The sequence below is a fragment of the Leptinotarsa decemlineata genome, unplaced genomic scaffold, assembly GCF_025532065.1.
Source record: "Leptinotarsa decemlineata unplaced genomic scaffold, Ldec_3_MD MMD2_tig00003798_RagTag_RagTag, whole genome shotgun sequence".
In the NCBI taxonomy this organism is placed as follows: Eukaryota; Metazoa; Arthropoda; class Insecta; order Coleoptera; family Chrysomelidae; genus Leptinotarsa; species Leptinotarsa decemlineata.
In genome coordinates, this window is record NW_027412596.1 from 833,362 (window position 1) to 861,083 (window position 27,722).

At 34.3% G+C, this 27,722-nt stretch overlaps 1 long non-coding RNA gene across 1 annotated transcript; it reads left to right on the forward strand.

Annotated features, from left to right (window-relative positions):
- Positions 1-9,945: 9,945 nt before the first annotated feature.
- LOC141483656 (uncharacterized) lies at positions 9,946-27,459 on the forward strand. The gene is made up of 3 exons (XR_012466211.1): positions 9,946-10,085; positions 15,973-16,208; positions 24,649-27,459. It is a non-coding gene; the product is annotated as an uncharacterized lncRNA (long non-coding RNA).
- Positions 27,460-27,722: the final 263 nt, after the last annotated feature.

Below are 27,722 nucleotides of genomic sequence, written 5' to 3' on the forward strand. Positions count from 1 at the left end.
CCAAGGACGATCCTCTGAGAGACACTCCGAATAGGCGCTGGAGAAGGGAGAGAGAGGACGAAGAATGGGGAGAAAATCAGCCTGGATTTACAATTGGGGAGCTGAGAGCGGCGACTGAGCAGCTCCTCGATGGGAAGTCAACAGGAGTGGATGGGGTCCCGAACGAAATTATTCGTAAGGTGATGGAATGGAAGGGCGAATGTATGGTGGAACTATTCAGAGCTGGTCTGGGGAGAGGGCACTTTCCCGAAGCATGGAAGCGAACAAAGGTCGTATGGATATCGAAGAAGGAAGGAAATCCCGGGCCAATGAGCCTGCTGACTGGTATGGGAAGGATGTTGGACAGGCTTCGGAACGGTAGAATGCAAGTATGGTGTGAAAGAAAGTTGAAATTCTCCCCGAATCAATTTGGGTTCAGAGGGGGAATGGATACCGTAATGGCTGTAGAGAGAGTGGTGAGTCGAATAAAAAAAAACAAGAGAGAAAGGAGACATAGTCTGGTTGTGGCGTTGGACCTGTCAAACGCCTTTTACTCCACTTGGGCACCGGCGATTGAGGTGCATGAGGCGAAAGGAAATGCCGGAAAATATGGACAGGACATGCATGAGCTTCATAAGGGAGAGAACAGTCACCTGTGGGGCGGTCTCTAAAACGGTGAACAGAGGCTGCCCATAGTGGTCAAGTCTGGGATCGACCCTATGGTTGATAGTGATGGAAGCATGGTTCGAGTTTCACACAAGGCATTGGAGCAGTATGACTACAAGTGCAGGCCTATGCGGATGACCAGCTTGTCATCATCGAGGGTAACTCTGTCGATAGCATAGAGGATAGATGGAAGTTGGTATGAAGTGAGTGCAAAGCATGGGAGGAAGAGATGTGACTGAGGTTTAACGAGAGAAAGACAAAGTGCATGTTCATACCAACTAGGAAGGATGGGAGACTCCCAGCACTGAGAATGAATGGAAGAGCGATAGAGCGAAAAACGAGTGTGAGATACCTCGGGATTGTGGTGGATACAGGACTTCTGTTCATAGACCACCACAAAGAGGTAAGAAAAAAACTAAGCGAACTGGCGAACATTCCGGGAGGAATGTTGGACTGAAGAGAGAATGTGTAAGGATGATAAATGAAAGGGTAGTCGAACCTGCGGCACTGTACAGAGTACAGGCCTGGGGGGAAAGGGCGCATGATAGCAGGGTGAAAAGACAGCGGCACAGAGGCCGTTTTCGTTAGCTTCGTATGTAGCATACAGAACGACGCCAACAGCTGCACTCAGCGTCATCACCGGAATGGCGCCACTTCAAATAGAAGGATGGGCCATATATCATGAATGGAGAGTGAATGGAAAAAGGTAGACAAAGTGAATGGAAAAGACAAAATTTTCCCCTGGTTGCAAGGGGAGTTCCTGGAGGAGATGGATCACGAAGAAGTGAGTGAAGTTGATGTGGATGCCGGAGCGAGAATGTAGGAAGAAAAAATGGGAATAGGTTGGGCCTATGAAAGGAGAGGGGATGAATGGACCAAAGGAAATGAAAGGATAACCTAGCAAAGTAGCGTGAATAAGGCAGAGTTAATAGCGATAGAACGAGTGATTGGCATCTGGAGTATGGAGGAGAATTTGAAAATAGTCAGTCACTCTGCTATGACTGTAGAACGAGTGAAAGCAGGAAGAATGATGAATAAAAGAGTAGCAAAGATTCAGAGGATTATTGAGGAAAGAAGAGAGAGAGGGGAGTAAGTACCCAAATCATATGGAGGAGGGGACATGATGCCGGCAACATAGGAAATGTGAAGGCCCATGAAGAGGCCCAAAGGGGCATGAACAAGGAGCAGGTCTCGATAAAATTGAGACAGATACACAGCAGAATGGATGAAAGGAAATGCATGAAAGAGAGCATCAAGTGGGAATGGCAAAGGGAATGGGAAAGAGGTGCGACTGGGCGGCTGTTCTATAGATTCTGAAGAACAGTCAGGCATGAATCATTGGATCTGTCGCGGAAGGCGATCCAGCTCCTTACGGGGCATGGGAACTTCCCGGGATACCTGGTGCGATTTAACTTGATCCCGGAGGTGTCCTGCCCGTGTGACTATGGGGAGCCGGAAACGGCGAATCGCGTGATTGTTAGATGTATGATAGGGGACAATTGGATTGCGACAGTGGAAGGAAAGGACGGAGAGGGTGAATGGCGAAATGATTCTAAGGGATGCAAATGTAAAAGAGAACGAATGGATACAATTCGCGAATGAATGGGAAGATAGCGTGGTAAGGGACGGAAGGGAAGGATTTGGGTAAGTTGAAAACACAAAGAAGAAATGGGTAAAGGCCGCTTTTGAGGGGTACGTGACAGTCCTCCTGGTCGTGACTGGACATGAGTTTGTGGAACTGTACACGAATCCGATAATATGCGGTTACATTGTGAGGGGAATAAAAAGGGGATTATGGGTTGGGATGATAAATTAGATTTTTTTTCATTTGTTTATGTCTGAATGGTAGAGTTGTTTTTGTTTTTTCCTTTTGTTTCACTTGAGTTAATATTGTAATCAAGAAACTGGCTTATGGAAAAATTGTAAATACTAATATATTGTAAAACTTTTTTTGTGGGAAATAAAGAGTATAGGTCTTCTACCCTGCTAATTTGTCCCATCGCATTGGTGGCGTTCTGCGTCGGTGATGCGGTAGGGGGGAAAGTTCAAGAAGTAGGGGTTCCTTTGCCAGTGGTGGCGTTAGACAGAGGGAAGATGCCAGTTGTAAGGCCTTCGGGCCAGGAGAGCATTGGAAATGGCATTATTTATTTCCAGTAGATGTTATGATTATTCTGAAAATACATTCTATCATGAAATCTATCTGATGATTAATTTCAGTCGAATTATTTTCAACATTCAACTACAGTGACATATATGTGGAATTATGTCCAGAGACAAAAAATTCTGTCATTGTCATATTTAAATACCTTCATTTTATCATTGAAAGTTTCAAAAAATACCAAATTATTGGTTGAATCGAAAGAGGAATATTTTTAGGAGAGATTAATTTTCGAGAAAAAAAGGTTTTGACTTTCTACTTCTCCATCTCGATTCAAAATATATAGGAATCTTCCAAAGAAATGAATGAGGCAGAAAATCATTATTATAGGTTCCCCTGACCAATTTCTCCTGTGCCTCTCTTTTTCTTGCTTTCCTGAGTGAAGTATGTACTTTCATAATTTTTGGTACATTTTTTGAAACTGAAAAACTTAGAGGACATCCCTATTAGAATTCCACTCACATTAAATATCATTGTGATAATTTATTTTCATATCCAAGTGGGTGGATTTTAGTTTCCAACTCAAAACCCAAAGTTTCCTTTGAAACATTCTTCGAGTTCGCGCATCCTAAAACAAAGTACCACTCAGATCTGTCCTCCTCATCAAAACTTTTCTCTATTCATTTATGAAATATGTAGCTCTCAGACGTCACCTCATGTGATCTTGTTTGAAGATGGTTGACAATGTTTCGTGGTGTATTTCATCAGTTCGGACTTTCATTGTCTAATATAATATAAATTGATTTGAAATCCCTGAAAGAATCTGTAACAAAAAATAACAATTTTATCGAACAAAAAACTGAAATTACAAAGAAATAACATACAGGCAACAACTACAAAAATAAAAAATTGAAATATCAATGCAAGCTGAAAATTATTATTAACAAAAAATGAAAATTAGAAGATTCCAAACAAAGTTACGTAACGACGTTTCGATTGTTAGTATCCACAATCGTCTTCGGGTGATAACTGAACTCATTCTACTGCACGTTGTCTTGAGCTTGTTCAGGTTGGAGCCCAGCTCCCTTACACTTTTGGCTGATCTTTGTCGAAGAAGGACAAATGGATTCATGACAGAGGGGATGTTGACGGCATGAAGTACTCAGACATCAGTACCGCCCTTCACGGGGTACCCCTACCTAGTTGTGGTGGGATGGATGAAAGATCTGTTCATCCTTCAACGGGGGACATGAGGGCCTCATTCGACAGAGTGTCAGGGCTTCTATATCGGAAGGGGTCGTCTACAGCATAATCTATAGCTTACATGACTAACGGATTTTCGTGAGTTTCCGCACCTTCAAAAACTCGCCGACTCCTTGTCTGAATGGACTGTCGAATGAAAGGCAGCTTCAAGATTATTTCATTCCGCACGAACCAAAGAGCATTGACAATCACCCTCTTTAGCTAATTTTGCAATACCTTCAGAACGAAGATATTATATTTTGCCGCTTGTCCCCGGACACCTGAAGTTGATCAAAGGGTAGATACTTGCTATCCGACCCTCGATCTTTGACTCAACGCACATAATGTGCGGGTTCCAAGTGAGCCTACGGTCTATTAGGATGCCGAGGTACTCTACTCGCGCTTGCCAGTCAATCTCCCTTCTAGAGATTCTCACTTTTCTGGCCGGAGAAGATTTCAATCTTCCCATAATTATCGCCTGTGGACTTATTCCTCCGAAATCTGACTATTTATAGGTCTCCTCCTTCCCTCTTCCCCCTCCCCGCTTCATTGATTTTAGCGTTTGGCGGGAGTTGGTCGTTTTTCGTAACATATGGAAACCTCTAATCAATCTCTCTATCGTCAATCAAAAATATAGAAAAGTGTCAGATGGTTTAATTTTCGCAAGTGCGAACGATCAACAACAGTACAATATTATTGAAACTATTTTTGAAGTGGGGGTCTCGCAAGAATCTTCTACAAACACGTTCTTCAAAGCTCCAGAAGAGTTGGAGGAAAAAGGGTCGTGAATACTAAAAATACAAACAGCAGCATCTGATACCGTCGTGAGGTACGGTTCTATCTGATTTCCACTTGCCTCAGCTGCTAAATATGACTTGACCATCGACCAAATGAATGTAGTTACTCCTTCTCCACATCCAAAACTGGACAAAGGAATATATGTAGTAACTAGATGAAAAACTTGTTTTTTGATAACTCTATATGAATTGAATCTGACAAGTCATGTTTGGAACAAGGGGTTTGATCCAGTTTCAAAAAATCTGAAGTTTCAACAGAAATTATTACAACATATCGATACCCAGCTATACCCAAACTTATTTTTTGCTAAAATATGAATTCTATTTATTTTTACATGAATGAATATCATGTCAGCTCTCTCGTTATTTAAATACATCTCCAATATGTCTGTCAGTTCTTAACAGGTATCAACAACTCATATATTTTTCGTGCCATAGAAACTATGCAAAACCTTACGCAATTAAAAATGGTAACTGAAATGGGATGCTATTCCATTACACCGAATAATCGTATTTTGACCAAAAGCTAACATTTTTTATTGAGTACTTCAGGATTGAGAACTATAAAAATATTCTTTTATAAAATTTGATCTAAGGGAAATCAGCTTCGAAACAAGGATAACTGTGGTGCAACAATTTAAAAAAAAAGGAAAATGCGAATATTCCTTGTGTTGGGGTATCTTTTTATAGAAATTATTAGGTAATGTCTGAGGTATGCCAATAGTTGAATATACTTTGAAAAAGTCGAAACAATTTACAAAAGGACTAAAAACAGTATCGTAATAAAAAACTGTTTAGTGATGATGCTAGTTAATTCAAATCAATCGCTATTGAAATATGGAGTGTATTGAAGTGGAGTGCACTGAATTGCAATTTCATTGCTTTATCGAAATATGTGAGGAAATAGGAAAGTCAATATTTGAAGAAAAAACGTTGATGGTGGCGGTGTTGACACGGAATGTTAGATAAAAGTTTTATTGTAAGATCGTTATAGTACATTTCGAATACAATAAGAACAACATTTTCAGCTTTTCCTATATAACTCGAGAAAGGAAAAAGTCACTGTGAATTTTTTCGGACATTGTTCTGTCTCCCAAGATAGCTCCTTTTTTTCCATTCAATCGTCTTCGTATTTGTTACGGTTAAGATATAGCATTGTTACCACATGATAGAAGAAATGAACTGTAAATTATCAACAATGTTTGCTGATCCTGTATTGAGAATAAATATAGACCTGGTGTATGTCTCTCAAGTTTTTTCGAATATAAAATATGTTGTGTTGCATTTGCTCACCATTCCAAAGGTATCCACATACAATAGTTTTCTTCATGTTTATATTGTAAGCATGCTGGTGGTAACCAGGCGGTTCAACGTAAGTTGTTTGTTCAGTCAGTCAATCGGCCGATGTGTGAGTCGATGGTTCAAGCCCCAGGCTTAACGCTTGATATTCACTTGCTATCGTCCAACCTGTGTTAGGAATCACACGTTGAAAAGTAAGACCTAGTAGTCCTCAGCTCGCACAAGTTTCGACTTCTGAGGGTTGTTGTTCGTAGGGGTGCGATAGCTGGTTAACGAAAAAACATATTTTTTTAAACACATTTTACAGACAACAGGTGAATTGTGGAGACTTTCTTCTATTAGAGTTCAGTGAAGAACTCACAGAACCTCCTCTTTTCCAATGAAGTTTCAGCAAATATACTGAATATATACAGATTAGTGAGTCGTTGTACGATTTCGATAAAAAAAAATCAATCCAAAAAAATATTTCAAACAGTAAGCATTTTTTTCTACAGTTAGATAGTCGAACATTGCATTTACTTGGAATCGGCTCATCGGTAGTTGATGAATTTTATCATCGTGAGTTCGAAATAATTATTGAATATCCAACTATTCGTATTGGTTTTGTCATCGTTCCATGTTAATGGGATCAAACCACAAAAAACTAATCCGACGCTGAACCCAGACCTAACTCACACAAAGAGGACCATACCGTTTTAATTGCTCAACTTGAGATCGTTTGACGTTCATTTTAATATGCGGCAAAGGGATTGGAATATAAGATGATTACAATATAATATGAATAATTACTAGACGGGAATTGAATTTTGGAACAGAAACTTGAATAATTCATTATCTCAGTAGGTGGTGCAAGCAACAAAGTGAACTGCTCGTTTTCTTGAAGCAGAAGTAGGTGAGTAAAAAGTCCCAACGAATAATCCAATGATACAAAGTGCAATTGCATTTGAAAAGTGAAAAATGAGAACTGTGCTCCACTTTGGACAGATTACTTTACGGGATGAAAAGTAAGTGATGAGAATGACCAATTTCCCCAATTCTTAAAAATTATTATTGATTATTATTATACCAACTTGTGATGCATCATTTGGAACCTTTGGTGTATTAATGAATATTACTGGAGTTTTTTTCCAACACCGAGGTGTTAAAATAAAGGTTTGGTGTAGGGAAAAACTCCAGTAATATTCATTATTATTCCAAAAATTTAATAGTTGAATAGTTTGTAGGTTGAGTGGAAGAGCGCTGGTTCTCAACTCCTGAACTCCTGTTGAGAAAGCACGAACTCTGCCTTTTGTCAGAAATGTAAATGTTATATATATATATATATATATATATATATATATATATACAGAGATATATATATTATTGAGTGTGTATGATATAAATCAAAAGGAGGAAATCGTGGACATGACACTCAAGAAATATGGAGGCAAACCGCGGACACGTGTTTCTGGCTATTGGCCTCATCAGCGCGGTGCAGCCAATTGCAAAGGTGGACAACAACTGGTTACCAAAAATGGAAAAAAAACATCACATATACACGGTGTCACCAACAGGAGCCAACCGCACATTTGTGGTTTCAATTAGAAGACCCAGCATTCCCAGGCATCATCTAACATCACCACCAATAAATCAATCAATAATATCAATTTTACAAATGGTTATCGTTCTCAATGTGTTTTAGAATAGTAAATGAATGTTCAGTGAGTTTTCAAACACTGAGAAATTGAAATGTCACCACATTCATCATCAACATCACCACGTAGGCAGCTATAGCTACCTACGTGGTGATGCTAGATGATGCCTGGGAATGCTGGGTCTTCTAATTGAAACCACAAATGTGCGGTTGGCTCCTGTTGGTGACACCGTGTATATGTGATGTTTTTTTTCCATTTTTAGTAACCAGTTGTTGTCCACCTTTGCAATTGGCTGCACCGCGCTGATGAGGCCAATAGCCAGAAACACGTGTCCGCGGTTTGCCTCCATATTTCTTGAGTGTCATGTCCACGATTTCCTCCTTTTGATTTATATCATACACACTCAATAATATATATATATATATATATATATATATATATATATATATATATATATATATATATATATATATATATATATATATCTCTGTATCTATATCCTGGACCCGGAAGTCACGCAGGTAGCTATAGCTGCCTACGTGGTGATGTTAGATGATGCCTAGGAATGCTGGGTCTTCTAATTGAAACCACAAATGTGCGGTTGGCTCCTGTTGGTGACACCGTGTATATGTGATGTTTTTTTTTTCCATTTTTGGTAACCAGTTGTTGTCCACCTTTGCAATTGGCTGCACCGCGCTGATGAGGCCAATAGCCAGAAACACGTGTCCGCGGTTTGCCTCCATATTTCTTGAGTGTCATGTCCACGATTTCCTCCTTTTGATTTATATATATATATATATATATATATATATATATATATATATATATATATATATATATATATTGTTATGTTTTTTAGAGATGTGATGTTGACAATTGATAATGAATAATTTGTTTTTGTATTAATTCCCCTTTTTATTTCAATTTTATTCCCAGAGTTTTGATTTTTATCGCTTGCTCAATCAAATTCAATATTACTCCTCAGGTAGATACCTTATCTTACAGATATTTCTTACCTTGATTAGCTCAGTCGGATTTCTATAAGCGTACAGTGCCCTCTCTCTACAGGTAGACTTCTTGGAAAGGTATTGTTTGTTTTCAAAAATATTGTGGCAAATAAATTTTCAAAAAAGATAATAAATATAATATTGAATTCCAAAATTATGGCACTAATACAATCAACCTTAACCTTAACCTACCTGCGAAAAATATCTTAAATTTCAAATCATGAACAGAATTACACCACGAAGTACCACTCTATAATAATTGCTGTTCTGTGGTATAACCTTGTTGAAATTAAAATGCTATAACGTTCTCTGCCTTATGACAGATTACTAAAATGGCTGCTCAGTGAATGTTTATAAATCAATCAATAATATCAATTTTACAAATGGTTATCGTTCTCAATGTGTTTTAGAATAGTAAATGAATGTTCAGTGAGTTTTCAAACACTGAGAAATTGAAATGTCTCTCCTGGATTCCTTCTATCAGCAAACAGGTTCAGTGATAGCGGTTTGAGTTTTATAAATGGTTTCTAAATACCTTGAATTTTTCCTTTTTGGTGCAGTGAATTGATCTGGATGTTTCTTCTTTCTACTCCAATTTTTTCAATTGATACTATGGGTAAGTTCAATTGTCTGCTTTCCACTATATATTTTTATTTATAATTGAATCTATATGTATTTTAATAAGTTTGATTTATCAATTCTCAATTTCAATTAAATTTTCAAACCCTCAAAAAGTGTACGTGCTTCTCGTTCCAGCGTTGATCATCGATTCCTTTGGCTCCCCCTTTCAACAAACTTCCCTTCTCCTTGGCAACCAATTTTCGAAAATTCTAGATGCTGTCAAAACCTTCTGATTTGTAAATTTTGGCACTTAACTCAAACTACACTTAGTTTATTTACCATTTGTACTCATAAACAGACTCTAATATCTAATATTTACAATATAGGTTGTTTTATAACAATTCGTGTTCTGTATTTTATAAAATTAATTTTTTAAATTTGCATTTGGCAAAATTCATGAGCTCCTCTCCAATTCTCTCACCTAGTAGGCTAGACAATATTTTAGCTACATGGTTTTTTCATATACTGAGTGTTTTTTCTTTCACAAATTGAAACTCTTTCAAAATATTGATTTGGATAATTTGAATAAATTGTAATGTTGTTTTGTTTTCTAATATTGATCTAAATGGTTTTATTAATTTTTTTTTGTGTTTCAGGAAAATATATATCTGGTGACTGATCTTTTCGATACTGGATTGTGACATTTGAATTTCAATGGAAACCAACTAGGGAATGATTTAGTTGTTACATTGTGTGCGTAACCATTTTACTGAGAACAAAAGATAAGAAATTTCTAACTGAGGTAACGTATCTAACCTATATTCTACATGAACAAACTTATTAACTAGTCTCAAGTATATATATACAGGGTCCTGCAACAGTGGCGCGGTGTTCCATATCTCTATATAGGAAGCAGATAGGAATCTAATTTTCTATAATATTACCTTATTGCTCGAGCTCGACAAAATAAAAATATTGGCGGTCACACAGGGTGTTCGATTTTTTCTGGACGGATCCCAACTGTGTCTTTTTGAATGGCAACCTATATTTTTTATCGCTTTTTCGGTTTCTTCATAGAAAATAAAATAAACTTTATGTATATCTGCACTTCGAAAATATTGATGGTTTTCGAGATATCTAGCATGACAGGTTTTTTTTTCCAATATTCGTCACTCAGAATATTTGAAATTATAAAGTGGTGCCAAGTCCAGTTGAAATTTTTTTTTGGTCGAATATTCTACATTGGTAACTCTCTCAAACGATATATCTGAAATCGACCTGTGATATACAGGGTATGAAAAACCGCTTGCCAAATATTGTAAATGAAAATTTGCAAAATCTTCCTTATATTAAATGGAACACCCTGTATATTATTGATCCATAAGAAGCGCCAACGAAACCTCTACAAATTTCATTAAGTATTCCCTATGGCTAAGTTCAATAGTTTTTCTTAAATGAGCATTTCTTTCGAAAAATGGTCATTTTTTCAAAGCGAAATCCATTTGACGACTGATAAGAATATACAAAAAATACCCTTTCCCTAAAATATCGCCCATTCCTAAAATTACCTGTTGCTAGATAAACAAGTTGCGAATTACACCACAAAATGGACGTTCTTGAATAGTTACAATAATTTCAAAAATCTCGGAATTTGTGCCATATTCTTTCGGTCTAAAACAACCTTTCAGCGAATGAAATATTTATTGGAAATCAAGTAGTCTGGCAAATGACAGAACAAAATATTTGGCTGCAAATGAATATTGAAATTTTTAGTCAATCGTGAAGTTTAACTGTCGGTATAATTTCATCAGAATGTTGTTATCAAAAAGTGATTTGATTGATATGATTTTCATATTAGGTGAATCAGACAGGAATTGTTTATTGGCAAGTAGAATTTATTCTCAACGGTATCCAGATAGAAGGCATCCAGATGAAAGATCTTTCCGAAAGGTCTTGGGACGATTCGTTGAAACTGGATCTATTAATTATTCCAAACATGAGCGCATCAAGCCAGCTACTAATGAAGATAATGAATTGCAAGTTCTTCTTGCTGTTGAAGAAGATTCTAGTAGGAGTCAACGACAAATTGGGGAAATAGTGGATATAAGTGAGAGATCAGTGCAACGAGTATTGAAGAAACATCGCTTGCATCCATACCACGTTCAGTTACATCAAGAACTACTGTATGCTGATTTCGAGAAAAGAGTGAGATTTTGCAATTGGGCCATGAACAAAATTCGTCGAAACGAATATTTTTTCAATAATATTTTATGGTCGGATGAATCGACATTCCATAAAAATGGATTTGTAAATCGACATAATTACCATTATTTTGCGACAGAAAATCCTCACTTATTGAGACAGGTGGATTATCAACATAGGTGGTCGATAAATGTCTGGGGAGGCATTATTGGAGAATATGTAATTGGTCCATACTTTTTTGAGGGACATATGAATGGTGCAATGTATCTCAATTTCTTACGAAATGATTTACCAGGTTTGTTAGATGATATTCCTCTTGACCTCCGCAATAGAATGTGGTTACAACATGATGGTGCACCTGCTCACTATTCGGCAGAAGTGAGAGATCATCTAAATGAAGTATTTCCCAATAAATGGATAGGACGGAATGGGCCATTATCAACCTTAATTAAACTCTCCCTTTTGTAGTTTTGTAATTTGCCAGTTGACAAATTTGAATATCTAGAACTCAAGCGTTGAATGAATATAATAACATGAAAAAAATAGTTATTTATAATGTTTCTTGCTTTTAACTTGTTTGGTTTGATATTGCACGATTTATGAGTGAAATTCTGCATCCAATGAAAAAATAATTTTCCATTTAGCAAAAAGTGATAGGTACATACATTTATTTCGTTAAAAAATATTTGTTTGGACACCTTCTAATGTACAAAATTGAAACAAGATATCTTTCGTATATTTTCATCAGTCGTCAAATGGATTTCGCTTTGAAAAAATGACCATTTTTCGAAAGAAATGCTCATTTAAGAAAAACTATTGAACTTAGCCATAGGGTATACTTGATGAAATTTGTAGAGGTTTCGTTGGCGCTTCTTATGGATCAATAATATACAGGGTGTTCCATTTAATCTAAGGAAGATTTTGCAAATTTTCATTTACAATAATTGGCAAGCGGTTTTTCATACCCTGTATATCACAGGTCGATTTCAGATATATCGTTTGAGAGAGTTACCAATGTAGAATATTCGACCAAAAAAAAATTTCAACTGGACTTGGCACCACTTTATAATTTCAAATATTCTGAGTGACGAATATTGGAAAAAAAAACCTGTCATGCTAGATATCTCGAAAACCGTCAATATTTTCGAAGTGCAGATATACATAAAGTTTATTTTATTTTCTATGAAGAAACCGAAAAAGCGATAAAAAATATAGGTTGCCATTTAAAAAGACACAGTTGGGATATATATATATATATATATATATATATATATATATATATATATATATATATATATATATATATATATATATATATATTTATATATATTTATAGTATATATATATACAGTGTGACCCATTTAAAATGGAACCACCCTTGTAGAATGTGCATTTTTCAATCAATCTCATTTTTTTTTATTGAAATATTAAGCATGAAAAACTGTATCTTGACACTAACTTTCACAATTTTAGTTTCATTTCCAAGGCACTCTATGGTTTTTTTTGTTTGTCAAAAACGGCAAAAGTTTATTAGGCAATTTTTGTTTTCAAATTTGACTACACCACTGGATTCGTAGTCGTTATAAATCAAAACTGTCAAATTTTCATTAAAAAATATTTGTTAACAACGAAGTTACAACAACTTCAATTTTGGAAACAAAGTATTTGTTTGTAATTTTTATTAAGATTATAGACATATTTGAGATCTGACAACACTGTCATCACCAAGTAGAACACCAGTGAATTTGTACAGTGGAAATCCGAAGTCAACAGCTCAATGCGTTCTACAGTTATAACTCCTGAAAATATGGTAATGTGAGAAATTTGTGGTGCAAGCGTTTTGTAATGAAAATCTGATTACGCCACTGGATTTGTGGATAATATTCCTTTAAAATCATTCATTTGAGTGTAGGTTACGAGAAGTGTATTCTAGAATAACAGAAAATTAAAAATTCATTTTCAAGTTATGCAGTACTTAGTACATTCTTCCGCATAGCCGCTAAAATCAAATTGATTTAAAGCATGGAAATCATTTATTTAATAATAAAACAGAGAGCAGGACAAAAATTGTTCCCTGTAAATTCTTCATAACTCAGCTAAAACAATCTTTTAGAGGAGAAATCAATAATTTGAGGAAGCTGAACTCATTATGCAAAGGTTTTATAATAAATCAACAGTAGGCTGTGATTTTGACAGTTAATCATAAATAAAATAATAGTTGTTAGTTACGTGCATTTAATAATGGCTTTGCAATTATCATTAGAAGAAAGAATTGAAATTGTGAGCATTTCTGGGGACAATTATCATAGTGAAAGAGAAGCAGCTAGGATATTTAATCACAGACATCCAAATCGACTTCCCATTGACAGAAGCATCGTCAGTAAAATTAACAAAACATTTAAAGAAACCGGTGCAGTCAGCAAACATATTTTAAAAAATAATCACCGAAGAAGAAATTTAAACGAAGGTGCTGTTTTAGATTATTTTAGAAACCACCCAAACAGAAGTTTACGAGTCGCCAGTTTGGATTTAAACTTACCGAGAGAGACTATTCGACGATGTCTTAAACAAAACAAAATGGGAGCATTTAAACCTAAATTTCTTCACTCTTTAAAGGCAGGTGATGAAGTGAAACGTATGGAATTTTGTTTGTGGGCACAAGGCGAGTACCTGAATACAAGAAATTTTTTAAACTGCATAATGTTTAGTGATGAAGCTTCTTTCAGCACCAATGGGGTAGTTTCATCGCAAAATGCTCGGTATTGGGCTACGGAAAATCCGCACTGGATCATAAATTGTAAAAGTCAATATTCCGAAAAAGTTAACGTTTGGTGTGGTATAGTACTAAAAAGAATAATAGGTCCATATTTTTTTGATGGAAACATAAACGGGCAAAATTTTTTGGAATTTCTAAATAACCAATTATCGGACGAAATAAATGAAATGCCTTTTGCGGAACAAGTAAATTTATATTTTCAGCTCGACGGCTGTTCCGTGCACAATTCGAGGATTGTTAAAGAGTGGCTAAATAACCAGTTTCCAAATCATTGGATAGGACGAGGTAGTGACTTAATTGAATGGCCACCTAGATCGCCTGATCTAACAATATTAGACTTTTTTCTGTGGGGTATTCTGACACAAAAAGTATACAGAACAAGACCAACGAATCGAGCTGAACTCATGCAAAGGATACGACAAGCTTGTGCCGAAATTACAGTTCAACAAATAAGAAATAGTGTAAACAATATTCGGAAGAGATACGATAACTGTATTGAACTTAATGGAGGTTTGGTAGAAGCCACAAAAATTTGAATGTTTAGTTTTAAATCAATGTTTATTTCAGTATCAGTTTTTTCTTAATGGCAATTAATTGTTGAATAAATACTTTGAAACTTGTTTCTATACATTTTGTTTTCATCAGCTATAGAAGAAGGTAGAGTAAGTTCAGAATCTCATAAAATGTGATTTTCCAGGTGCGCTGTTACAAAAGTACTATTATTTATCATTGGGAAACTTCCAAAAAGCTTACAAGTATGACCATTAATACTTCAAGATTCTATCAAGATTTGGTAAAAGCGCAATTGGGAGATCCCATGACATGAGATTCTGAACTTGGTCTACTACTGCGTAACTTGAAAATGAACTTTTAATTTTCTGTTATTCAATTATTCAATTTTTATTTTAATTTTCACTTCTCGTAACCTACACTCAAATGAATGATTTTAAGGGAATATTATCCACAAATCCAGTGGCGTAATCAGATTTTTATTACAAAACGCTTGCACCACAAATCTCTCACATTACCATATTTTCAGGAGTTATAACTGTAGAACGCATTGAGCTGTTGACTTCGGATTTTCACTGTACAAATTCACTGGTGTTCTACTTGGTGATGACAGTGTTGTCAGATCTCAAATATGTCTATAATCTGAATAAAAATTACAAACAAATACTTTGTTTCCAAAATTGAAGTTGTTGTAACTTCGTTGTTAACAAATATTTTTTAATGAAAATTTGACAGTTTTGATTTATAACGACTACGAATCCAGTGGTGTAGTCAAATTTGAAAACAAAAATTGCCTAATAAACTTTTGCCGTTTTTGACAAACAAAAAAACCATAGAGTGCCTTGGAAATGAAACTAAAATTGTGAAAGTTAGTGTCAAGATACAGTTTTTCATGCTTAATATTTCAATAAAAAAAAAAAAGATTGATTGAAAAATGCACATTCTACGGGGGTGGTTCCATTTTAAATGGGTCACACTGTATATATATATATATATATATATATATATATATATATATATATATATATATATATATATATATATATATATATATATATATATATATATATACTTTTCTTCCACTTTATCATATGTGTAGGTATCTATATGTATATGTTGTTATTTTCTGGCAATAAAATCGATTATTATTATTATTATTAAGTACTTCCAATGAGACATTGATCGATTTCATTTATTGTAGATTATACATAGTGGCTGATCGAAAGAATTCACAGGACTAACGGCTTTGTGAAAATAAAGAAAATCTTTGCCGCCGTTAATGTGTGTTTCAATTTGCATTCCATTGCCATCACTATAGTGAAGAAAATGTGATAGATCTTTAAAAAAGTCCTTGAACATTCTGATGTATCTTCCATTCAACCATTATTCTGAGGTATTAGGCATAGCAGAAAATCCATATTAAACGCTGGTTCCCAGGTATGTATAACTCAAGTTCCTTCGTTAGCCAGGATAGGCAAATTTATTTTCGACATGAAAGGGGATACTTTCTTCAGTTTCTTTGTACATAGATAATCAATTCTCGTGATTTCTGTGAGGGAATATTTATATTGATAAAATGAATTATATAGTTTTGCATCTGCTGGAAGTTTATTTTAAATATCTCAACAAATATTCAACGTTGACAACCTTTCCCAGAAGGGAAAATATTCAACAATAATAAAGAATTATTTGTTTAAAGGTGGTTGACAATGTTCCGTAGTATATTAGTATATTTCATTAGTTCGGACTTCTCCGAACTTCTTCTCTGAACTTCTCTCATATGATATGAATTGATTTGAAATCCCTGAAAGAATCTGTAAACAGTTCAATAGATTAGCTGAAAAAATAACAATTATGTTAAGCAAAAACAAATTAAGATAACAATGAAATAAAATATAAGCTACAACTGAAACATGACTTCCAAGTGTAGTAACTTCACTTGGAATTTTTTACTTTTCAATTTTCATTTCTTGTTAATGCTTGTATTTTTATTATCATCTCATATTAATGTTTCAATTTTTTGATTTATTGGTTGTTGTTTGTGTTTTATTTCATTGTAATTTCAGTTTCATTTGCTTAATATAATTGTTATGTTGATCCTGTCAGCGATTTAAAATCAATTTATGTCAAATTAGACAATGAAAATCCGAACTAATGAAAAAAAAATCAGTTTCGCAATAACTATTTGAAATACAGCATATTTGTTCGACTCATTATGAGTTTTATTCTTCTAGGATTGGCTCTAAATGAAACGCTACCCGAGAATGGTATTCTCGGACGCTACAGTACGCATGATGATATGAAATGACGATTTTCTCTAATTAAGTAATCATTCTGAAAAAACTATATGATCATATACATGATCATTATTATATCTAGATCTGCTAAGGTGTAATGTGTCAACTTGAAACTGTGAATACCATTCCTTTAATGATCCTTCTGAATTTTTGAAGCTTACATTTCCAGAATGTCAATATACAGAGTAGGGTTTCACAAAACCAAATTGGTATAAAACTCAGACTTCTTTGTATTGCAATTAAAAAAGTTTCTCTTCATATGCATGTGCTAATGTATAACGCAAATTTCAAAAAATTTTCACCAAACCTATGTGTTGGGTGGGAGGAAACAGTTCTCCCAAACTGTGACCTCTGCAGATATGATGATATCAAATCCCTGATATTTTTTTTAGAGTCTATGAAGTTCATGAAATGAAGCGAAATAATCAGAATGCACTTCGAATAGAAATTAGGCAATCGTGTCGTTACATTTGGGCGGAATTCGCAACAAAGCTATACTGTTTAAAAATCTGTTTGTTTAAAATCTGTTTTTCCGTTTAATCAGCTGTCATCTCCATACGAACGACAACTCTCAGAAGTTGAGAAACTTGTGCGAGCTAAGAACTAACGGGGTCTCACCTTTTAACGTGATAACGTGTGAAATAAAAATATTTCTGAATATACCAAGAAACAATTGAGAAATCATGACTGATTTCAATGAAATTTCAGTCATTCATTTATATGCTGTCTATAATAAAATAAATAATTTCATGTGAGCGCTAATAATTTCACTGAAATGTTTGAATACGCTATTGAGTTGATATTATGTCGGATTATTATTCATCATGTGATACATTGTTCATTAAATAACAAAATTCACTGGTGGTAATTTTAAATAAAAAAAATTACAAAAAATCAATGATTTGAATTCTGTTTAATGAGTTGAAATATGATGTGAAAATCATATTGAAAATACTCAACTTTTTAGTTATTGTGATCTTTCACATCCAAATTCTGAAGAAGATTAACAAAATGATTGAGGAAATCGAAAGAAAATGGTGATTCAAGGTAATAAAAAACTACGCAGGGTCAAAGAATGGAAGTATGATGAAGAAAAAGACAACTCATCTTCAATACTGATCCATCGATCTAGTTGCTGAACTTCATGATAACTATCTTTCAATGAAAATTGACAACGCCTTCCATGTTATTTCGGTATTTTGCAGATTCATTTTTGTGTTGTTACATTATTATTCTGAATATGATTTTTGTGCATTTCTCTAAAGGTAATACATTTTTTCAACTTGAATATGTGAATTCAATACTCATGGAGTTGACACAAAACATGCTTTTATGAATGTCGCAAAATTGTATTCTGTTTTCTAATTGTCGAAGTTTTATCTTCTAACATGCGATTCCTAGCAGAGTTTGAACGATATGCAATGAAACTTGATCGCCTGTACGTCGAGCTCGAACTACCGTTCCACAAAGCGGTTTGATGAATGAGTAGAATGATCCACTCATAGTAAGTGAACTACGAATACTACAGTATTTGGTTGTGATGAGTATCTGATTGGTATCGTACTTGAACTAACGTATTACGGACATAGGCTTTCACGGCCGGAGCCACAATTAGAGAGAACAAAATCCGGTCTGGTAGGCCGTGATTGAAGCTGTAGTAGCAAACGATTCTTCTGCTTCTGTCGCAGACATCATCAGTGGTATCTGCGTCGACGGCGAGGACGACGCAGCACAGCCTGTCAGTTATTCGTTGTTCATAAAGGGATGGCGGATCAAAGAAAAGGCTCCTGATGGAGCACGCACGCACACACCAACACACACATACACACACACTCTGAATTATTGTGTTTTTTTGTTAGACAAATCAGTGTTCCCAAAATTCGTGTAGTTATACACTAAAACCACATTCCAAAAATGACCTTTTTTAGCGCTATTTTATAGATAGAAAAATTGAAAAAATGGGTCCTGACAAAAAAATTGATTAATATAAATCCTTTCTGGAATGAACAAAAGTTTTTTTCAGTAAAGGAATGAATTGCTAATATCTGGCCAAGTTTTGGTCTCACTTATATTTAAATTTCACCAAAATGACTGTATTGAAGGGTTTCTTGAATTACGGTTAGGCTATTCACAAACCCCACAGGTTGAATCCTAATATCGATTATAATGAAAATCATACATTTCTGGATAAGCTGTCTATGTTATATTGAATTGAATTCATTGTGAGAATGTAAAATTCATAACTCATTTCCACCAACCGAACATATTGAAAGTATGAAATTTAAAATAGAGTTTTGAATGTCAAATATCTCGCAAATTTATGATAATTCGGAATTTTCTCTGTACCTATACACTAACGATAGAATTATCGTGAGAACTGACTATTCCAAAATTATACGTTATGTTACATTAGTTCTTTTTGAATTCAGCTTTCCAAGTTCTAGCATGGTCTTCTGAGAGATATTTGTTTCTGAAATACCCAACTTTTAATTCTAGAAAACATGAAGAAGTTTCTAGTTTACAGATTGTTTCATATTCTTTCAGAATTTTTAACTCATTTTCGAATATTAGTCTCGAAAAACTTTTATTGAAAGCTGGTAAAATACCGAGAAAGTTGATTGCTACTAACGGATTCTTTCGGAATTTCCACTTTGTAATAATATTTTAAGTATTCCGCATCGTGCATTTCAAATTGCCGCATTTGAATTTCAATTCACTACTCTCTTTGCCGCAAAATGTATAGCACCAGAGTTTTTCTGATTAAAAGTTGATTTGCATTTCAAATTTCATGATGGGTTGTTCTTCGAGTTGTGGAACACGAAAATTTTTGAATTGTTAGTAGATTTGTTATTTTTAAAACAGTAGGTATAACGTATTTTAAATTCTCAGTTTCCATCAATTCATCCGAATTGTAGTAAGTTTTGGAAATATAAATTAAAAAGTGAATAATCTACATTTTCTTATCAGTGTCCACTGAAAAATGATCCCCAGTTTCCGTAGTACAGACTATAGCATTTATGGCAAGTCAAAACAGCGTTTGCTCTTGGAGTAAGATCACAAAAAGTTTCTTCTTGGATTCTGGTTTCGACTATAATGACACGATAATGATGTTAACGATGAGTTGGAACACTTCACGGATAATCCAATGCATGGGTCTTCTTCAACAACATTGAAGAGTGTGGCTTATCAAAGCGCCTGCCATTCGTTTTCCTTAGGTCGAGTGGGCTGAAGTCCTGAGGTGTTCATTATAGACCTCCAGGATAGTGACTTCAATACCTTAATCGATCGCAGCCGCTTGATGAACAAAGAAGACCCTAGACAAGGTATAGGGCCTGCCACGAAGCGCCTGAGACCCTGATGTACTTGCTGCCAGCATGCCCAGCATATGCGTCTCAGACGCTCACTACACGCATCTTGAATGAAATTTCTAGTATGAAAATCATATAATTATCATCACGTAATATTTTCATCACCTCTGCCATAACACAATTATAGTGGAAAGCAGTTTTCGAAGTGATGGAAAAGGCTCTCTATAAATGCTCAATTAGGACAGTCATGGGTATAGACATTGAATCAATCCTCCTGGCCGACTATTGGATGGATCCTAAAATTCCTAAATTCAAAAGGAGCGAACTGCATAGATATTTTGAATATAGAAATTTCAGGATCCATCCAATAGTTGCCAATCGTGACATATTGTAATATTGGTAACGTGTTAGGTCAGGTACCTAGAGCAGATACCTGTCCACACTATTTAAGACGCTACTTGACAATTTGTGGTAGTTACTTGAAAATGGCCTTATAAGCCGAAACCGGTCATAACGAATAAATAAAAACAGTAGAAACTAGACAAAAGTATTTTCTTTATTCTATATTCAACATGAATTTCTACAAAATAAATAAGTCATCAATCGAACAAGTTATCTCACTAGCACTTTACAGAGAAAAATCGGTGACCTATTACCCTTAGTCCAAACTCGCAATAAAAAATGTTTAATAAATGTAGTTGATAAAGTGAACAATTGGCTACTTGGCAACCTCAACTTTGATGACGAGAAACGTTATAATAACGCTATTAAACTCTTGGATAAAAATCAGTAAAAATTATTCATGAGACCAATCTTCAAATTTCTCTGTCTGAAACATCAATAAATCATTATAATAAAACTATTAAAATTTTCAGCGCGAACTAAGAGAAGTTCGAGTGAGATTTAGAAAGTTTTCAGGTAACAATTAGTGATACAATACAAAATGTTGATAATTACCTTGGTTTTCAAGAAACATCATCACAATTGAACTTGGACTGTCAGAACTTGATACATTCAATAGGTAATATTGAAAATTCCATTATGTTTTCAAAACTGAACACTTTGCATAATTCAATAGTATCCACTACTGAACTTCAAGAGATGATGATGTATTTAATGAAAATAAATGACCAATTTGATCTTTGCAATACACGTCGCTACTGTGTGGCCCAAATTCTTACTTCATCATCTATATCCAATTATCCAAAATCACACGAAATCTTTCACGGAACCAGGAATATATTCAGAAGAAGATCGAGTATTATTACTCTATCTGTATTTCAAATGTAAAACAGATCAATACCTGAAAATCAATTCCCTAGTTTTGATCAGAATCCCACAATCATGCGAAATCCTAATCTATGATACAAAATACGTAAAAGACATTTACAATCAACAAGGAAAACCCAGAATTTTACTCAAATTGGAAATAACGGAGTTGAAAACTCCATATGTCTACGACAACCCGAATTTTACCAAAATCAGCTTTGACGAACTGCACCAAGTCGACAGAATAGCCAACCAACTGAAACCCATTCAATTGCAACAAAACCAAGATCATATTCATGGGACTATAATATTTATAATCATCGTCATCACGATACTACTCAGCCTGCCAAGAAACCACAACTTCCAAAAGTAACTCCGTTATTTTTCAGCCTAAGGAGGAATGAATTATGTGGTACCGACTATCAAGAAACGTGCCTCATCTACAGGAGCCGAAACTTTGCAAACTCATTATATTTCCAATCTCATAGTAATTGTCTCAATAAATATTCATTCTCTGTACTGCTCTCGAAGGGAATATATGCTTTCTTGAGTGTCATGTAAAAACGATTTTTTTTTAACTGAGTTTTTTATTTCAAATACATATAATTAGCGTGAATAATAATTGGTGCCATAAGCTCCAATTTTTACGAAATTTTAAATGAATACATACATGTAGGCCAGCTATTTATCCAAGTTTTTTTGTATACAAGTAATAAATGATTGAGGTATACATATAACCGTAAAAAAATACTAGCTCTTCACACCTTTTTTTCACGACCGATCGTTTTTCAAAGTTTGTGTCATTGCGAAATATCAAAAGTTATTGAAATAGTACCAAAAACAATAGTCATAGTAAATACAATGCACACAACCAAACTTAATATTTGATGTTTTATCCCCCCGCTCTGTGTGATCCTTTTCGCCTTATATGATGGAAATTTTATCATGGTGTGGTTTATTGAATCACATTACAACACAAGTTCAAATAAGCGTCCCAGCAACAGGATCAATGGTTACAAATGCTTTATGGATTCACTGTTGCCCAACTCTACCAACCTTCTATTTCAAAAGTATATGATGCAGCTCCCTTGCATCGATAAGTGAAAAATAATTTATTTTCAACATTCAGAACGTGTTTTAAAAAGCCAAATGAGGATGATGATAATGGAGAAAATACTGAAGAAGTAGGAGAGAAATAAAAAAAGTTTGAGCAACTCAGACATCTCTCTCAACGGTAGTATTTCTGAAAAAGTATCTGACGCTATTAAAATTAAATTCATTATTTCAGTTGCATAAACCTCTTGATCATAAATGATTTCTGAGAGTTCAGCTAACTTTCTGGATCAATAATCATTAAATTGCAATGTATTTGAGTTATTGAATAGAACTGGCCGATACTTGATGAAAATCCATATTTAAAAAACTAATCAATAGAGTTTATTCTATGACTTGAAGAAGCTATTGTCTAGCGAAACACGTGACGCGGTTTTTGTAAAACCCTTATAGTGAAAATCATAGAATAAACTCTATTGATTAGTTTTTTTTTTATTTGAGTTAGATGAATGGGACAGAACTGAACTTTCTTCATATTGAAGGTAGTAAACAGCCAACTTTGGTGAGTTATCATTTCGTTACTGTACTAATTCAGACATTCAAGGTGATTATTTCCTGTTCACTTAATTCAAATGTGTCAATTACGTCTGCTGAATGAAAAACATATAGGACTCTTTTGCAGTCTTTTGATTTTCTACATCATTCATTGTCAAATCATCTTAAACTCCTCAATACTCATTTTGAGCACCTGACAGCAGAGAAATGCCTGCATTTTCTTGTAACCAAAACTTTTATATGGCTTTGGCGGAAAGTAAATCGCTCACTGAAACTTTTTCATCAACCAACTGAATTCTCTCATTCCTTATATATGCGGGAAACCCTCTTCAATTAAACTGATAAATGGCGAAAACAATTTATTTGCGGAGAAAAGTTTTTTATAAGAATGAGAGACAATAGCAATTTTCCGTGGCTTAAAAAAAGAACTCCGATAAACCTATTGATTGGAAACTTCCTACACAATGAACTCAGAGGAAAAACTGTCGAAGGAAAAGGTGGGTGAGTTATCAGTGGTGTTTTCTGATTACCTGAACTAGAATGGAAGAAAGTGATTTGAAAAGTGGCTTATTGTTTGTTAACTTTTGTTTCGATTTCGATTATTCAAGAGAAAATTCACCAGAAAAATCACATAGAGAGAAATCTGTCATTGTATTTTCATTTGCGATTTCATTCAATCATAAACTGTATTCCGAATCTCATGAAAATATACTTCGAATTATTATTATAACTCCACATTTGATAAACAAATGAGTTATATTCATGATACTAATGAAAGATTGTTTTACTTCTGAAGGCTGCTTAAAGTTATAATAGTTATCATAACAGATATTAATATATAATTATTGGGAAAATGTATATGTGTTGAGTTGCAGTGACTTAAAGTAAAAAGTAAATTAGTTCCTCCAAAAAAAATCTTCAAAACTTCTTCCCGTATATATGATATTTCATATTTCTTCACATATAAGATCAGCAGTTTTATGGCAAATTCACTCCCATAATACCAAAGACGTTCTTGATTACTCACTAGAGTATTTTCTGATGAGTTTTGAAATACTCTGTATTAGATATTATTATGTTGCTATGTGAAATTTATATCAAGTTTGGGTTTTTTGTTATTTTACATGGAGATAAGTGGTTGACAACAAGAAAGTGTCAAGCGAAAATAAGATTGGAAGATTCTCTCATCCCTTTTTTTGTATCAGATGGAGTAGTAGAAAGCCAAAAACTTTCTTTCCCAAAAATTAATCACTCCTAAAAATATAACCCCTTCAATTCGAAAATAAAAGTTCCTTGAAAAAAGTTAAAAATATAATTTTTTCCCAATTTCTCCATCTGAAAAAAGCTAAACATTGTGCTGGCCTTTCGACCGGATAACTGACTACGTATTTACAGGTGAAACTAAACATTGTGCTGGCCTTTCGACCGTATAACTGACTACGTATTTACAGGTAAAACTAAACATTTTGCTGGCCTTTCGACCGGATAACTGACTACGTATTTACAGGTAAAACTAAACATTGTGCTGGTCTTTGAGCCTACGGAGTAAGAAATATGGAAACAAAAAGTAAAAGTCGAGCTCTGAAATCCAAGACCGAGGTTCCCATTAACGATTCTAAGCGAGGTGACGAGGAAAACAAGATATCTTCTACCAAGCAGGAAATCAAATGTACAGTCCACTAAGAGTCATCGTGAGCACTCAGTAGTATCCAAAGCAAGTACTAAGTATCAGAGAAAAAGATTGGAAGCGCAATTGAAAGCTGATAGAGGATAGGTTGGCTTTAGAACAGGCAAAATTAGAAGAACAATATGACGCAGTAAGTGATGATATGCAGTTTAAAGACAGAAATGAATTATCTTCTCAATATTCTAATGAGAAGGTAGGTAATTAGCACAGAAACAAAGTGAGAGTTGATCGATTTTCTGATGAAAAATCAGATAAAAAGTCTTCAAAAATGTCACATTCATGTCATAGTCAATGTCAGTGTCGCATAGTTCAACCGAAAAATGATGTTAATTTAGATATTTCAAGTAATAAAAGTGTATCAGGTCATGAAATTAAAATCCTTTTAGAAAGGCAGGCAATTGAAAAAGATTTACCCATATTTAGCGGTGAAATAACAGAGTGGCCAAGTTTCTACCAACAGTATATTTCCACGACAAAAATATTAGGTTCGTCAAGTGAAGAAAATATGTGTAGACTACGTAAGGCATTGAAAGGTGATGCTCGTAGGTGTGTTGAAGGTTTACTATTGTCCGCTTCATCAGTGAGTACAGTTCATGACATTTTGATAAGTAAATTTGGTAGATCAGACCTAATTGTTAGAAGTTTAGTCAATGAAGCGAATAATTTGGCAGTTATTAAAAACAACGACTATAAGAGTTTGAATCATATTGCAGATGAGGTTTCCAATCTGGTTGTAATACTTGAAGCCATGGAAATGACGAATTATTTGAGCTGTCCGCAGTTACTTGATGAAATGATACAGAAGTTACCATTTTCAATTCAATGTCCTGAGGAGAAAAAGCAGCAAAGGCAAGAGGTCTTAACACTTTGGTGGCCTTCAAGAATTTGATTTGGGAAAAGGCAGAAGCTGCCAGCTATGTTCAATCAATTGTGAATGTAGGTAAGACTTCCAATCAAATCCTAAATAAAGATAGATATAAATCCACTTTAGTAACTTCTCAGAATTCTCGAATTTCCTCAGTAAAGTGTGTATTTTGCAAAGAAGAACATATATTAGAAAAGTGTCCGAAATTTTTGAACTTGCCAGTTTCCGAAAAATGAAGTTTTGTTAAAAGAAATAATATATGCTTTTCTTGCTTGAAAAATTACCACAGAATCAAAAATTGTTAGTTCAAAAGGAAATGTAGAATCAACAATTGCGAAAAATTGCATCATAAAATACTTCATAATGAATCTTCAGAGAAAAATGTTGAATCAAATGATATCGTTTCTCAGGAAATTGTAGCTCTTACCTCTCAATCATTCGATTCTGAAATTTTGCTTAAAATAGCTCCCGTTATAAAGGACTCAAGAAAAAGATATGAAAATTTATGCCTTATTTGATGAAGCTTCTACAGTAACTCTGATAGATGAGGATTTAGCAAATGATTTGAATATACAGGGTGAAGAAACAACTTTAGGCTCAAAATGGACAGATATAGAATCATGCAAAAAAGTAAATTCTAGGAAAGTTAGTTTCGAAATTTCTGACAAGGATAAAAGTAATTTTTTTAAAGTAGAAAATGTATATACTTTGAAAAATATGGATTTGCCTCTACAAACAATTGATGGTAGGAAAATGAAAAACAAATGGGCTCACCTCAGGAGGGTAGATTTTGAAAATATGCATAATGTACAGCCAAAACTGTTTATTGGTAAGGATAACTGGGAATTAATTGCAAGTCGTGAAATAATTGGGAGTCCTAAGAATTCTCCAGCTTTATCTAAAACTAAATTGGGTTGGGTTGTACATGGGAATCTACATCAATTTAGAAACAGAGTAGATGATACTATAGTATAACATATTCGTCATCAAGAGAGTTTCGATAAGCAATTGCATGAAGAAGTTCAAAGTTTCTTTTCCACAGAGTCTTTTGGTGTGAAAGTCTTCAATAGAAAAGTACTCAGCCAGGAAGATTTAAGAGAAGAAGAAATAATCAAGCAAGTAACAAGAAACATTCCAGGTCAGAACCGTTGGGAAACAGGATTACTTTGGAAAGGAGAGGTGAAAATATTACCTGACAGTAAATGTATGGCTTTGAAGAGGTTACAGTATATTGAACGTTGTATGGAAAAATATTTCAGTTTTGCAGAAGCTTATAGGAGGAAAATAGAAGAGTTTGTTGAAAAAGGATCTTCTCCGAAGAATATTCTTCGGAGAAGATATGGTATTTACCACATTTTGGGATTGTTAATGAAAATAAGCCAGACAAAATGAGATTTGTATTTGACGCAGCCGTTAAAGTGGAAGGTAAAAGTCTAAATGATTTTCTTCTGAAAGGACCGGATTTATTCAACTCTCTAGTAGGGATAATATGGAAATTCAGAGAAAAACCCAAAGCATTTATAAATAGAATTGAATGACCTGTCAAAGGGAAAATAGAAGGAATGAGGAATCTAAATTATTTCCTCATTGTGTAAACTTTTTGTGTAGTGTAAGTATTTTGTTTTATTCCATATACACCTGACAAATATTTTGTTTTGTCTCATATACACCTGGTTTTTTGTGAAATTGACAAGTATAAGTTATATTATACAATCATATTTGTAAATATGTTCATGTGTGTAAATGTGATGATTCAGTTTTTATTCATTTCGTTACATGACTCTACATTTATTTGTGACATTTGTGATATTTATTTGTGTGTGATATTTAAGTGACGTGCCAAATATACACTATTGTATCAAATATTGGTAAATAAATATTCTATTCTATTCTATTCTATTCTATTTTCAGCAGACG